Source organism: Hyla sarda, chromosome 12 (genome assembly GCF_029499605.1).
Source record: "Hyla sarda isolate aHylSar1 chromosome 12, aHylSar1.hap1, whole genome shotgun sequence".
Taxonomy (NCBI): Eukaryota; Metazoa; Chordata; class Amphibia; order Anura; family Hylidae; genus Hyla; species Hyla sarda.
In genome coordinates, this window is record NC_079200.1 from 7,575,638 (window position 1) to 7,592,350 (window position 16,713).

A 16,713-nucleotide genomic window follows, 5' to 3' on the forward strand; every position below is an offset into this window, starting at 1 on the left:
TAAAGGGGTACTCTGCAGCCCCAGCGTTCGTGGACATTTTGTTCCGAACGTTTGGAGTGGGCAGTGGGGTTGTGATGTCGTGGCTTTGCCCCCCCGTGATGTCACACCATCTCAATGCAAGTATATGGGAGGGGGCGTGGTGTCCACCACGCCCCCTCCCATAGACTTGCATTGAGGAGGCATGACGTGACATCAAGAGGGGGCGTGACAGGAACGTCACAGCCCCACCGCCCACTCAAAGCGTTCGGATCAAAATGTCCTGAACGCTGGGGCAGCCTGACCTGTGTCCCCGACCTCGTACAATTCTGTTTATTGTTTTGACTGTGCTGCCCCAGCACTTAAAGGGGTACTCCGCCTATAGACATCTTATAAGATGTCAGATTGCCGGGGTCTTGCCGCTGGGACCCCCTGTGTTCTCTGTGCAGCACCCTTTTTTTTTTTTTTTACTTAAAGGGGTATTCCAGGAAAAAACTTTTTTATATAAATCAACTGGCTCCAGAAAGTTAAACAGATTTGTAAATTACTTCTATTAAAAAATCTTAATCCTTTCAGTACTTATGAGCTTCTGAAGTTAAGGTTGTTCTTTTCTGTCTAAGTGCTCTCTGATGACGCATGTCTCGGGAACCGCCCAGTTTAGAAGAGGTTTGCTATGGGGATTTGCTTCTAAACTGGGCATTTCCCGAGACACGTGTTTAATTTTTATTGAAAGATTTTTCATAAAAATATCAACAAACCAATTCAACACATACAATTGTGACTTAAAGGAGTAGTCCAGTGGTGGAAAACGTATCCCCTATCCTAAGGATAGGGGATAAGTTTGAGATCGCGGGGGGGTCCGACTGCTGGGGCCCCCTGCGATCTCCAGTACGGAGCCCCGACAGCCCGTGGGAAGGGGGCGTGTCGACCTCAGCACGAAGCGGCGGCCGACACGCCCCCTCAATACAACTCTATGGCAGAGCCGAAGCGCTGCCTTCAGCAATCTCCGGCTCTGCCATAGAGATGTATTGAGGGGGCGTGTCGGCCGCCGCTTCGTGCGGAGGTCGACACCCGCTATCTGTCCGGAGAGCCGGGCCCCCGTACAGAGAGATCGCAGGGGGCCCCAGCGGTCGGACCCCCCGCGATCTCAAACTTATAGGGAAACTTAGGATAGGGGATAAGTTTTTCACCACTGGACTACCCCTTTAAGTGAACATATATTCCGAACAGTTGGAAACATAACAACAATACATGACTGTAATAGTTGATTTCCACCACTTTTACAGGTGGAATCGCAAGAGATATATAAAGAACAGAAAAACCACAAGACATGCGCTATACCTGTGACTCCACGGGGGAAAGAGATAAACGCTTACTAATGTGTATCGGAGATCAATCATTTATCGAAAGTTGAACAGTATTATGTTTTTATTTTTTAACCAGACATCCCATCTATATAAGAAGTGTTAATCTGTCTATAAAGACAATTTTGTATTCATACCAGCAATTGCTATTGACACCTCTTATTATCTCTTTGAAGTAGGGTATAACTGACGAATTCCAATTTTGCGCAATCTTCAGACGCACCACTAGTAGCGTATGTAAGATTACCGTGCTATGGCGGTGGGAGTATAGGTTGATATCTATGTTTAGAATGTCAGGATCCGGACTGGTATGGGGAGAGGACACTGGTGGTGGATCCTCTGTGTCAGTGAGGTGATGGCGGGGGCCGTACCAGGGGAAGGGAATCTAAGGGGTTACTGGTTTTCACCAGAGCCCGCCGCAAAGCGGGATGGACTTGCAGCGGCAGGTAACCCCCAGGTCGTTCCACCCGATAGCGACTCAACCCCAACCGACAGCTGAGACAGGCGTGGTACACAAGGACTAGACGGCGGCGAGGTCGGACGTAGCAGAAGGTCAGGGCAGGCAGCAAGGGTCGTAGTCAGGGGCAACAGCAGAAGGTCTGGATACACAGGCCTGGGAACACACTAAACGCTTTCACAGGGCACAAGGCAACAAGATCCGGCGAGGACAGGAAGGGGAAGTGGGTTTATATATGTTTGGGAGTGATTACCACTGATTGGACCAGGCACCAATTAGTGGTGCACTGGCCCTTTAAAGTTCAGAGAGCCGGCCCGCGCGCGCCCTAGAGAGCGGGGCTGCGCGCGCCGGGACATGACAGCAGGGGAACGGGACAGGTGAGATGATTGGGATGCGACCCGCGGGCGGGCGCGTCCCGCTACGCGGATCCCATCCCCGCCGGCGATAACAGTGCAGCGCTCCAGGTCAGCGGGTCTGACCGGGAGCGCTGCACACAGAAGAACGCCGCGAGCCGGGAGCGCTGCACTGTTATCGCCGGCGGGGATGGGATCCGCGTAACATAGAATAGCTAGATAATCAGTTAAAATAACCCGGAAAACCACAAATTTGGGACAAAAATCTGCCTGCTCTCCTCCACAACTTCAGTATAGCCGGGCATGACCCCCAAATGTGAAGGAAAGTTCCTTGGCTTCCACATCTCCAGCACCAGTTAGGGACGTTGGAGAATTGAGACAGTCTTTGGGGGGGGGGGTCAAGTAACATCGATTATAGGAGCTTTTTAGAGTTGTCTAAATGGTTTATACACTTAGATAAAGAAGATACTACCGCGTGCGCTTGATACCATTGGTGGCCTGAAAACCGCGAACATAGCTCCTCCTCCCATTTAGATTTATATATATATCAGGAGACGTTACATGAGAATCCGATAATATTTTATAGCAATAAGATATAACTTTTTTAGGAAAGGTTGGAGAATCCAACCAAGTACCCGTATTTTTCGCCCTATAGGACGCACCGGCGTATAAGACGCACCCAATTTATAGGTGCAAAATCTAAAAAAATAAAGATTTTGAACCCAATAGTGGTCTTCAACCTGCGGACCTCCAGATGTTGCAAAACTACAACTCCCAGCATGCCCGGACAGCCGTTGGCTGTCCGGGCATGCTGGGAGTTGTAGTTTTGCAACATCTGGAGGTCCGCAGATTGAAGACCACTGGTATAGGAGGTAATACTCACGTGTCCCCTCCGCTCCGGACCCGTCACCGCTGCCCTGGATGTCGCTCCATCGCTGTCGCCGTGTCCCCGTCGCTCCGGAACGTCTCTGCTGCCGGCCGGGTATCCTCGCTCTCCGTCGCCGCCATCACGTTGTTATGCATTCGGAAACAATCATCATCTTTACAGCCGCCAGTCGGCCCAACCACGAAACACCTGCCCAACCACGAAACACCTGCCCAACCACGAAACACCTGCCCAACCACGAAACACCTGCCCAACCACGAAACACCTGCCCAACCACGAAACACCTGCCCAACCACGAAACACCTGCTGATGTTAGATTGGACGCTATTCTTTTGTGTAATTATCGTTGAAGAGCTGAGATGTAGGGAATGAAAGTTGGATCCCAGTGCATTGAGGAGGGTGACCAACTGAACGGGAATTTAGATTTAAGGATATTCATTATTTTTGGAGGGATTCCTAAATTTAAAATATGGGAAGCACCCGCATTATGTGCCCGCCCCCTCCCATAGACCTAAAACGACCCGTACAGACAGATAAACAACGTGGTGTGACATCACCAGGGGGCATGGCGTGACATCACACCTCGGGAGCAGCACGCGGCACACAATACCGGGTGCTGCATGTAGGTCACGGGGGGGGGGGGGGGTCCTTTGGATAGGGGATAAGATGTCTAGAGGCGGGGGTGTTGCGGTTCGAGGGTGATAATCCTGTCTGCAGTCCCACTTATTGTGGAAAATCCTGCGTACTACACCAATTGTGATTTTAGAATTAGAGTAAAATGAACATGCCCCTCCCCCGACCATGTGCTTTCTTTGTTAGAGTCCCTCAAAATGGCCACCAACTATGGGGGAGATTTATCAAAACCCGTGTAGAGGAGGAGTGGTGCAGTTGCCCATAGCAACCAATCAGATCGCTTCTTTCATTTTTAAAGAGGCCTGTGGGAAATGAAAGAAGCGATCTGATTGGTTGCTATGGGCAACTGAACCACTCTTCCTCTACACAGGTTTTCATAAATCTCCCCCTATATGAAAACGGAAGCAGGAAGTTCAGGCTAAAACTATAGGTCCTAAATATGTTTGTAAAACACCCAGAAACACTGATTACCGTATTTTTCGCCGTATAAGACGCACTTTTTCTTCCCCAAAACTGGGGGGGGAAAAAGTTGGTGCGTCTTATACGGCGAATACACCCCTATCGCGGCGGTCCCTGCGGCCATCAACGGCCGGGACCCGCGGCTAATACAGAACATCAACGATCGTGGAGTTGCCCTGTATTAACCCTTCAGACACGGCGATCAAAGCTGACCGCCGCGTCTGAAGTGAAAGTGACATTAACCCGGCTGCTCAGCGATTTCACCGCGGCGTCCCGAACAGCCCGACTGAATAGCCGGGTTAGTGCTTACAGGACACCGGGGGGGGACCTTACCTGCCTCCTCGGTGTCTTCTCCGTTCAGGGATCCCCTGTATGGCCGGCGCTCTCCTTCCTCGTCATCACGTACGTGCGTCGGCGTGCGTATTGACGTGATGGCGGCGACGGAGAGCGAGGATACCCGGCCGGCAGCAGAGACGTTCCGGAGCGACGGGGACACGGCGACAGCGATGTAGCGACATCCAGGGCAGCGGTGACGGGTCCGGAACGGCGGGGACACGTGAGTATTACCTCCTATGCAGTGGTCTTCAATCTGCGGACCTCCAGATGTTGCAAAACTACAACTCCCAGCATGCCCGGACAGCCAACGGCTGTCCGGGCATGCTGGGAGTTGTAGTTTTGCAACATCTGGAGGTCCGCAGGTTGAAGACCACTATTGGGTTCAAAATCTTTATTTTTTTTAGATTTTGCACCTATGAATTGGGTGCGTCTTATACGCCGGTGCGTCCTATAGGGCGAAAAATACGGTAAATTTTGTACAACTGTGAAATAATTGTACCAGGTATTTTGGTAGAAATGTCTTGTACCGGCGGTGTATCCCACCAAATTAACTATCACTCGGTAACCAGCAAAGTTTATAACATTTAATAAAACATTAATTAGCTAAACCAAATAAGACAAACATACAAGAGTTAATACAATAGGAAATACTGTATGTTTAGCCTGAATCTACCCAAGTGATACACGAATATTTAGTGTAGAAATTATACAATCAATTATGGACATTTATCAACGGGTTTAGTCAGGTTTTCTTTACTATAATTGTCGCAAAATTTTTGCAACAGCGACTACGCGATTTTTCATGCAACATTTTGACTGGAAAGCGAGAAAAGCAAGTTTTCCAAAAATTAACTACTTAGTAATAATTTTTAAATGGACTACGGGTAGTCAGGTATTTATTAACTGCGACAGTCGCAACTGCGCAAAAAAAAGTCGCAACAGGGTTAAAAATGGACTAAATTTACTCCAGCTCAAACATGGAGCAGAAAAAGCTACAACCAAAGTATAAAAAAGGAAAAATTGCTTATGTGAAAGAAAATTATCAACGGGCTGAAAGCAGATGATAAATAAGTCACACACAAGCAAAAAAAAAGGAAGGCAAAAATTACAAAAAAAAAAGAATTCATAAGCAAAGATTGATAAATGTCCCTCAATGTACTTATCCATCCCAGGCTAAGGAGCAGGAGAGCTCCCCTCTTCAACGAAGATCCAAAAGCAAAGAGACAGAGGGCCATCTGATCTCCAGTGAAATCCCCTAATGCCCCGCCCCTTTGGCCTAGTGTCCGCCTGCTCTCCTCACATAACCTGGAAAAACAGGTTGTTTAGCCCCGCCCACCGTGGGGGCCGGGAAATTTATACTACATGGGATATAATGGATGTAAAAACACATAATTTCAATATCCATAACAACTACCTAATGTGGGGGATTTATGCTACGCTACCTAATGTGGGGAATTTATGCTACGCTACCTAATGTGGGGAATTTATGCTACGCTGCACCTAATGTGGGGGATCTATGCTATACTACCTAATGTGGGGAATTTATATACACTACCTAATGTGGGGGATTTATATACACTACCTAATGTGGGGGATTTATATACACTAATGTGGGGGATTTATATACACTAATGTGGGGGATTTATATACACTACCTAATGTGGGGGATTTATATACACTAATGTGGGGGATTTATATACACTACCTAATGTGGGGAATCTATGCTACACTACCTAATGTGGGGGATTTATATACACTACCTAAAGTGGGGAATCTATGCTACACTACCTAATGTGGGGGATTTATATACACTACCTAATGTGAGGGATTTATATACACTACCTAATGTGGGGGATTTATATACACTACCTAATGTGGGGGATTTATGCTACACTACCTAATGTGGGGAAACTATGCTACCTAATGTGGGGAAACTATGCTACCTAATGTGGGGGAACTGGTGCCCACCTAATGCATATTAATGTGAGTTTCAGTGCAATTTTATGGCATAGTACTTTTTTGGGGGGGGGGAGTGGGGGCCCAGGCACATTCTTTGCACAGGGGCCCTCTGCTGTGCGTGTCTGCCCCTGGCGCCAGGCATAGGCTGCATCCCTCTATATAGGGGTGCAGCTCCATCCCCTGAAAGAAATCTCTCCCCCTGCCAGGCTGGTCCAGTTTGGGCTGCGGCAAATTTTTTGCCGCAGAGCAAAATTCTAGCGTGAAACTCACCGTAACACGCCAGTGCGAATGTACCCTAAAAACACTACACTACACTACACTAACACATAATAAAGGGTAAAACACTACATATACACCCCATTACACTGTCCCCCCCCCCCCCCCCCAATAAAAATTTAAAACGTATTGTATGGCAGTGTTTCCAAAACGGAGCCTCCAGCTGTTGCAAAACAACAACTCCAAGCATTTCCGGACAGCCACTGACTGTCCAGGCATGCTGGGAGTTTAGCAACAGCTGGAGGCACCCTGTTTGGGAATCACTGGCGTAGAATACCCCTATGTCCACCCCTATGCAATCCCTATGAAGTCCTCAAATGCGCATGGTGCTCTCTCACTTCGGAGCCCTGTCGTATTTCAAGGAAACAGTTTAGGGTCACATATGGGGTATCTCCGTACTCGGGAGAAATTGCACTACAAATTTTGGGGGGCTTTTTCTCCTTTTACCCCTTATGAAAAGGAAAAATTGGGGACTACACTAACTAACATGCTGGTGTTGCCCCATACTTTTTATTTTCACAAGCAGTAAAAGGAAAAAAAGACCCCCAAAATTTGTAACACAATTTCTCCTGAGTACGGAAATACCCCATATGTGGGCGTAAAATGCTCTGCAGGCGCACAACAAGGCTCAGGAGTGAGAGCGCACCTTCTACATTTGAGGCCTAAATTGGTGATTTGCACGGGGTGGCTAATTTGACAGCGGTTCTTACAAAAACACAAAAACATAAATACCCACATGTGACCCCATTTTGGAAACTACACCCCTCACGGAACATGACAAGGGGTATAGTGAGCCTGAACACCCCACAGGTGTTTGACGAATTTTCATTAAATTTGGATGGGAATATGAAAAAATAATTTTTTTTCACAAAAATGCTGGTGTTACCCTAAATTTTTCATTTTCACAAGGGAAAATAGGAAAAAAGCCCCCCCAAATTTGTAACCCCATTTCCTCTGAGTAAGAACATACCCCATATGTGGATGTAAAGTGCTCTGCAGGTGCACTACAATGCTCATTGGGATTTTGAAGAGAAAATTTGTCCGGAATTGAAGGCCACGTGTGTTTACAAAGCCCCCATAGTGCCAGAACAATGGACCCCCCAACATGTGACCCCATTTTGGAAACTACACCCCTCATGTAATGTAATAAGGGGTACAGTGAGCATTTATACCCCACAGGTGTCTGACAGATTTTTGGAACAGTGGTCCGTGAAAATGAAAATTTTTTTCATTTGCACAGCCCACTGTTCCAAAGATCTGTCAAATGCCAGTGGGGTGTAAATACTCACTGCAAAATGGGGTCACATGTGGGACTATGGGGGCTTTGTAAACGCACATGGCCCCTGACTTCCATTCCAAACGAATTCTCTTTCCAAAAGCTCAATGGCGCTCCTTCTCTTCTGAGCATTGTAGTTTGCCCGCAGAGCATTTTACGTCCTAACATGGGGTATTTCCATACTCAGAAGAGATGGGGTTACAAATTTTGGGGGGCATTTTCTCCCATTACCCTTTGTAAAAATGGTAAATTTGTGGAAAAATCTGCACTTTAGTGAAAACATTTTTTTTTTCATTTACACATCTGATTTTAACGAAAAGTCGTAAAGCACCTGTGGGGTGTTAAGGCTAACTGGACCCCTTGTTACGTGCCTTGAGGTGTGTAGTTTCCAAGATGGTATGCCATGTGGGGTTTTCTGCTGTTCTGGCACCATAGGGGCTTTCTAAATGTGACATACCCCCCAAAAACCATTTCAGCAAAATTCACTCTCCAAAATCCCATTGTCGCTCCTTCCCTTCTGAGCCCTCTACTGCGCCCGCCAAACACTTGACATACACATATGAGGTATTTCCTTACTCGAGAGAAATTGGGTTAAAAATTTTGAGGGGGGCTTTTTCTCCTATTACCCCTTGTAAAAATTCAAAAACTGGGTCTACAAGAACATGTCAGTGTAAAAAATGAAGATTTTGAATTTTCTCCTTCACTTTGCTGCTATTCCTGTGAAACACCTAAAGGGTTAACACACTTACTGAATGTCATTTTGGATACTTTGAGGGGTGCAGTTTTTATAATTGGGTCATTTGTGGGGTATTTCTAATAGGAAGGCCCTTCAAATCCACTTCAAAACTGAACTGGTCCCTGAAAAATTCAGATTTAGAAAATTTTGTGAAAAACTGGAAAATTGCTGCTGAACTTTGAGGCCTCTGATGTCTTCCAAAAGTAAAAACATCTCAACTTTATGAAGCAAAATAAAGTACACATATTGTATATGTGAATCAATAGATAATTAATTTGGAATATCTATTTTCCTTACAAGCAGAGAGCTTCAAAGTTAGAAAAATGCTAAATTTTCAAATTTTTCATCACATTTTTGAATTTTTCACCAAGAAATGATGCAAGTATTGACGATAATTTGCCACTACCATAAAGTAGAATATGTCATGAAAAAACAATCTCGGAATCAAATTTATAAGTAAAAGCATTCCAGAGTTATTAATGCTTAAAGTGACAGTGGTCAGATTTGCAAAAAATGTTCCCGTCCTTAGGGTCATAATGGGCTCCGAGTCAACTTGCCGGCCTTACCTATCCGGAGTGGGCTTATGGGGCATTCAGGACCCTGGGTGGCCGAGTCCGGGGCACTTTATTCTTAGTTAGTTTAGTAGTTAGGTACTACACGTGGAACACACAGTGTTTACTGTCGACCCAACTGAAAATCCTCTCCTAGGTGGAGGTCTGTAGGAACATCACCGGTGACCTCGGGAAGATCAGGTCTTTGGAGTATGGCAGCCTTGGCACCAGTAGGGCTTCTCTCCAAGTAGAGGTTTTTCTTTTGATGTGCCCTAGGTATTAGGCCTTTTGGGCCAAGTACCCTTATTTTGGTTATATTATTTGAGGTATGATGATTTTGTTTAGGAACAGCTGGGCTGGCTGGCTAGGTAGGATTTAGGTTCAGAGATGGTTTTTGTGCTATTTTTGAGTTTGTTCTTCAGAAACAGAAAGTTTGTATTTATGTTTATAATAATGTTTTTATTTTTGTAAGGTTTTATATTTTCATAATAAGAGTTTCAGTGTGATGAGCTGTGATTGGCCGCACACGCACACCCTCTCAGCTCTCGGCACTGAACTCTACAGTCTGCTCAGATCTGCCCAGCAGCTGCAAAATGGAGAAGAAATATTTAGCACTATGCACGGAAGGTATCTTGACTCTACAGCATCATTTCCCAACCAGAGTGCCTCCAGCTGTTGCAAAACTACAACTCTCAGCATGCCTGGACAGCCTTTGGCTGTCCAGGCATACTGGGAGTTGTAGTTTTGCAAACTCTGGAGGCACCCTGGTTGGGAAACCCTGCTCAACAGCCTAACTCAAAATTTTAGTAAATTTTATTTAGTTACATTTTATTAAGAAGTGCAATAGAAAAGTAATTCAAATAGGTTAATCTATAATATATTAAATTTCATTGTACAGCAACGGGCAGAGAGGGCAGCCCTGTCTCATGCCACTCCGAATTATAATAGAGGCCAATGGCAACGTCATTCTAATGTGGCACCTATGAATGCCCAGACCACCTGATTGGGGGCCTTTTCGGCATTGATGGGTGCCTTAGAAGGAGAGGGGAAGGGGATATCCCATTAAAGGATGAACTTATCCCCTATCTACAAGATAAGCAGCTGATTTGGGGGAGGTCTGACCTCTGGGACCCCCCCCCCCCCTGGGTGCCCCCCCCCCCCTGGGTGCCCCCCCCCCCGTAATCTCCGGAATGGGATCACCATACTATAAACAGGTATATGATCAGCCCCCTCTCGCCTGTCTATACAAGCCACTATCTCCACAGGTCCTCTTTAAAGGGGTACGCCAGGCAGAACATCTTGGGGATAGAGGATAAGTGTCTGAACATGGGGGGATCCGACCACTAGAATACACAAACACTGTATCTCCGGCTCTACCATAGAGATATATGGAGGGGCTGTGTTGGCCCCAGCTTCAAGCTGTGATGAAGAGAGCCGGGGTGGTGGGCAGGATATTGCGGGGGACCCCCCCTTGATCTCCTGCCCAGCACCCTGTGGATAGGGGATAAGATGTTCTGCACCGGAGTACCCCTTTAGCCCCTTCCGACACTTGCAGCTGCCGACACAGCTCAGAGCAGGGACTCCTGTCAGTAGTGTCCAAACTCTTGTACTACATACAGTGCTGCGTTCCACACCACTGTATACTGTACTGCCAGCGTAGGTAAGTGGTGTTGCTATGCATCGCTACTTAACTCCTTACACTCCGTGAACCAGACATATTGCACCAGATACACATAGGGGGGCGATTTATCAAAGTTGTCTATTTCCCGCATCAATATCGACCAACCTTTCAGAGAGTTAGGCCGGTCTATTGTGCGCTTAATTTATCAAAAGTTGCATGGCTCTTGATAAATTCTGCGCACAGACTTGGGGATCTACGGTTTAGACCAGTGGTCTCCAACCTGCGGACCTCCAGATGTTGCAAAAATGCAACTCCCAGCATGCACGGACAGCCGTTGGATGTCCGGGTATGCTGGGAGTTGTAGTTTTGCAACATCTGGAGGTCCGCAGGTTGAAGACCATTGGTTTAGACTATATTGAAACCTGTTTCAGTATGGTCTGACATTTCAGCGTACACGGCAGCTCTCGGCCTAGCTCATGAGTACACTGCACAGCGTATTGCCGCTCCGAGCAGGCACATGTAAAGGCAGCATACAGCGGTCCTTCAGCGGCGGATGCGCAGTGTAAAATACACTCGGGATCCGCTCATGTAAATGCACCCTAATACCAGGTCAAGGCCAGGGACAACCCCACTGGCACTAAAAGACGTGGCAGCCAAGACCCCACAAGGCCGCATAGAGGAGATCTAAGTCCAGAAACATCCAAAAGAAACAATAAAAGAAAGAAAAATAAAAGTAAAGGTGGATGAGAGCAGGTAAGGAATAGTCTCCTGCTGGTGGAACAAGGACATTGCATGTAATCTGTGGGGGAGGGATCTTATTAGGCCAACAATTAACCCCTTAAAGCACACTTAGAAGTAGCTGGATGATCCCAGGTTCAAACAGCATCCAGGACCCATGGCTAATGCTGGACATCACCAATCAGAGCACTGTTCGGCATTAACTCTTTAGATGCTGCAATCAAAGTTGATTGCGGTGTATAGAATGCAAAGAAATCTAATCCCAGTGAAATCGCTGGATCCCGATCAGCTGAGAGGATGAGCAGAGGGTCACTACCTGCCTCTGTCCCATCCGATCAGTGCTCCAGTCCTGCAGGAAGCCTCAACAGGTTGTAGTAATGGAGTGCCGATAACACTGATCAATGCTGTTCTATGGCAGGCTGTAGTAATGGAGTGCCGATAACACTGATCAATGCTGTTCTATGGCAGGCTGTAGTAATGGAGCGCTGATAACACTGATCAATGCTGTTCTATGGCAGGCTGTAGTAATGGAGCGCTGATAACACTGATCAATGCTGTTCTATGGCAGGTTGTAGTAATGGAGCGCTGATAACACTGATCAATGCTGTTCTATGGCAGCCTGTAGTAATGGAGCACTGATAACACTGATCAATGCTGTTCTATGGCAGGTTGTAGTAATGGAGCTCTGATAACACTGATCAATGCTGTTCTATGGCAGGCTGTAGTAATGGAGCGCTGATAACACTGATCAATGCTGTTCTATGGCAGGCTGTAGTAATGGAGCACTGATAACACTGATCAATGCTGTTCTATGGCAGGCTGTAGTAATGGAGCGCCGATAACACTGATCAATGCTGTTCTATAGCAGGCTGTAGTAATGGAGCACCGATAACACTGATCAATGCTGTTCTATGGCAGGTTGTAGTAATGGAGCGCTGATAACACTGATCAATGCTGTTCTATGGCAGGTTGTAGTAATGGAGCGCTGATAACACTGATCAATGCTGTTCTATGGCAGCCTGTAGTAATGGAGCACTGATAACACTGATCAATGCTGTTCTATGGCAGGCTGTAGTAATGGAGCACTGATAACACTGATCAATGCTGTTCTATGGCAGGCTGTAGTAATGGAGCGCTGATAACACTGATCAATGCTGTTCTATGGCAGGCTGTAGTAATGGAGCACTGATAACACTGATCAATGCTGTTCTATGGCAGGCTGTAGTAATGGAGCGCCGATAACACTGATCAATGCTGTTCTATGGCAGGCTGTAGTAATAGAGCGCTGACAACACTGATCAATGATGTTCTATGGCAGGCTGTAGTAATGGAGTGCTGATAACACTGATCAATGCTGCTCTATGGCAGGCTGTAGTAATGGAACGCCGATAACGCTGATCAATGCTGTGCTATGGCAGGCTGGAGCAATGGAGCGCTGATAACACTGATCAATGCTGTTCTATGGCAGGCTGTAGTAATGGAACGCCGATAACGCTGATCAATGCGGTGCTATGGCAGGCTGTAGTAATGGAGTGCTGATAACACTGATCAATGCTCTTCTATGGAAGGCTATAGTAATGAAGTGCAGACAACACTGATCAATGCTGTTCTATGGTAGACTGTAGTAATGGAATGTTGATCAATGCTGTGCTATGGCAGGCTGCAGTAATGGAGCGCTGATAACACTGATCAATGCTGTTCTATAGCAGCCTGTAGTAATGGAGCGCTGATAACACTGATCAATGCTGTTCGATAGCAGGCTGTAGTAATGGAGCGCAGACAACACTGATCTATACTCTTCTATGGCAGTCTGTAGTAATGGAGCGCTGATAACACTGATCAATGCTGTTCTATAGAAGGCTGTAGTAATGGAGCGCTGATAACACTGATCAATGCTCTTCTATGTAAGGCTGTAGTAATGGAGCACAGACAACACTGATCAGTGCTGTTCTATGGCAGGCTATAGTAATGGAGCGCAGACAACACTGATCAATGCTGTTTTATGGTAGGCTGTAGTAATGTAATGCTGATCAATGCTGTGCTATGGCAGGCTGCAGTAATGGAGCGCTGATAACACTGATCAATGCTGTTCTATGGCAGGCTGTAGTAATGGAGCGCCGATAACACTGATCAATGCTGTTCTATGGAAGGCTGTAGTAATGGAGCGCAGACAACACTGATCAATGCTGTTCTATGGCAGGCTGTAGTAATGGAGCGCTGATAACACTGATCAATGCTGTTCTATGGCAGGCTGTAGTAATGGAGCACCAATAACACTGATCAATGCTGTTCTATGGCAGGCTGTAGTAATGGAGCACCAATAACGCTGATCAATGCTGTTCTATGGCAGGCTGTAGTAATGGAGCGCTGATAACACTGATCAATGCTGTTCTATGGCAGGCTGTAGTAATGGAGCACCAATAACACTGATCAATGCTGTTCTATGGCAGGCTGTAGTAATGGAGCACCAATAACGCTGATCAATGCTGTTCTATGACAGGCTGTAGTAATGGAGCACCAATAACGCTGATCAATGCTGTTCTATGGCAGGCTGTAGTAATGGAGCGCCGATAACACTGATCAATGCTGTTCTATGGAAGGCTGTAGTAATGGAGCGCAGACAACACTGATCAATGCTGTTCTATGGCAGGCTGTAGTAATGGAGCGCTGATAACACTGATCAATGCTGTTCTATGGCAGGTTGTAGTAATGGAGCACCAATAACACTGATCAATGCTGTTCTATGGCAGGCTGTAGTAATGGAGCACCAATAACGCTGATCAATGCTGTTCTATAGCAGAGCATTATTCACTGTTTGCAATTGAAAGATTCATTGTAATAGTTAATTATGGGGATTACAAAAATAGTGAAAAAAGGTTAAAATGTGAATAAGCCCCTCCCCTAATAATAGTTTACATCACCCCCCCCCCCACCCCTTTTCCCATCTTTTAAATAAAATAATGTAATTCAACATAAACATATGTGGTATTGCTGCGTGCGGAAATGTCTGAACTCTTAAAATATAACGTTAATAGAAACAGTACAGGAATGACGTAGACATAAAAAATAAAAAAAAGTCCAGAACTCTGTATTTTTGTTACTTCACATACCATACATTTTTTTTATAAAAGCGCTCAAAAAATCCCATCAAAACAAAAATGGTCCTGATTAAAACTACAGATCACTGCGCAAAAAATGAGCCCTCATACATCCCCGTATACAGAAAAATAAAAGATATAGGGGTCAGAAGAGGACGATTTTAAACATACTCAATTTCATACAAAACGTTAACATTTTAAAAAAGTAGCAAAATAAAAACAAAACCTATTTAAATTGGGTATTCCTGTAATCGTATGGACCTACAGAATAAAGATAAGGTGTCATTTTTACCGAAAAGTGCGCTGCATAGAAACGGAAGCCCCCAAAATTACAAAATTACCTTTTTTTTTTTCAATTTTGCCCCACAAATTTTTATTTTTTTTTTATTTTTATTTTACTGTTGATATTGTGGTACACTGAGTGATTGTATCGGTGTATCGGTGGCGTAAAAAACAAAAATAAGCCTTACAGGGGCCTGTGGGGGGGGGGGGGGGGGGGATAGCGTTATGGCTATTACAAGGCGAGGAGAAAAAAACAAAAGTGCAAAAATAAAAATACGGTAAATCTCTGCATCCTTAAGGGGTTAACTAGGAGTTCTTGCATTATCTTGCTAGGTGGGTGGTCCTAGGGTGTGGTCATGTGACAACAACAGGACAGCTAATGCAGTGTTTCCAGAACAGAGTGCCTCCAGCTGTTGCAAAACTCCCAGCATGCCCGGACAGCCTGCAGCCTGTTTGCAAGATAAGCGCATTACAGATCCGCGTTTATTACGTGAAGAATACGGTACAACGGTATTACATTAAATCTGTGTTTCCCAACCAGGGTGCCTCCAGCTGTTGCAAAACTACAACTCCCAGCATGCCCGGACAGCCAACGGCTGTCCGGGCATGCTGGGAGTTGTAGTTTTGCAACAGCTGGAGGCACCCTGGCTGTCTGGGCATGCTGGGAGTTGTAGTTTTCCAACAGCTGGAGGCACCCTGGCTGTCTGGGCATGCTGGGAGTTGTAGTTTTCCAACAGCTGGAGGCACCCTGGCTGTCTGGGCATGCTGGGAGTTGTAGTTTTGCAACAGCTGGAGACACCCTGGCTGTCTGGGCATGCTGGAAGTTGTAGTTTTGCAACAGCTGGAGACACCCTGGCTGTCTGGGCATGCTGGAAGTTGTAGTTTTCCAACAGCTGGAGGCACCCTGGCTGTCCAGGTATGCTGGGAGTGGTAGTTTTGCAACAGCTGGAGGCACCCTGGTTGGGAAACACTGCGATAGTAAGTAGAGACCTTTTTTTAGGTGTAGTTTCCCTTTAAGAGTAGAACGTCAGCCATGTATACACGTCCTCCATGTAATGTGGGTTGTACTGTGAGGTCACATGACCAGGAAGTGTATGGCAGTCCCGTATACTGTTGTGCTGCAGGTAACACGGGTATACGGGGGCATTATTATGGCTGCGCAGAGCCGAATGTGTACTATACCCCACATTGGTGGCCGAGGGTTCTGTTCACGTTGGGGGAGATTGATCAGTACCTGTGTAGAGGAAGAGCGGTGCAGTTGCCCATAGCAACCAATCAGATCGCTGCTTTCAGTTTTCACAGGACTGCTTGAAAATGAAAGGAACAATCTGGTTGCTATGGGCAACTGCTCCGCTCTTCCTTTGCACAGGTTTTGATAAATCTCCCCCATAGTCACTGCCACGCATGCACCAGAGTCTGCGGAGTTCCTACAGTGCCATAGGCACTTGGTGTGACGCCGTATGGCGCCGATATTCTTCATTACTGGTTTCGGTATCCGCGCTGGTACCGGACATCTGGACTAGTGCTTATACTGGGGGCTTCTACCTGAGGTAGTTTTCCTTACCTACTTATGGGGGGCTTCAACCTAATAGGGGAGACTCCCTACCTACTTACGGGGGGCTTCTACCTATTAGGGGGATTATCTAACTACTTACGGGGGGCTTCTACCTATTAGGAGGATTAGAGTGACCCCCCCCCGACCTACGATGGCC

At 46.3% G+C, this 16,713-nt stretch overlaps 1 protein-coding gene across 2 annotated transcripts in view; it reads left to right on the forward strand.

The window, feature by feature from the left end:
* The first annotated feature begins 16,070 nt into the window (after positions 1-16,070).
* The window catches only part of ODAD4 (outer dynein arm docking complex subunit 4), a 38,496-nt gene continuing 37,853 nt past the window's right edge, over positions 16,071-16,713 (forward strand). Inside the window, exon 1 of one of the 2 annotated variants that reach the window (XM_056548638.1) lies at positions 16,071-16,125. The gene's annotated coding sequence lies outside the window, so the exon portion shown is untranslated. Of the gene's footprint in view, positions 16,126-16,397; positions 16,552-16,713 lie in introns of those variants that run through there. The other variant, XM_056548639.1, reaches the window with a different exon arrangement.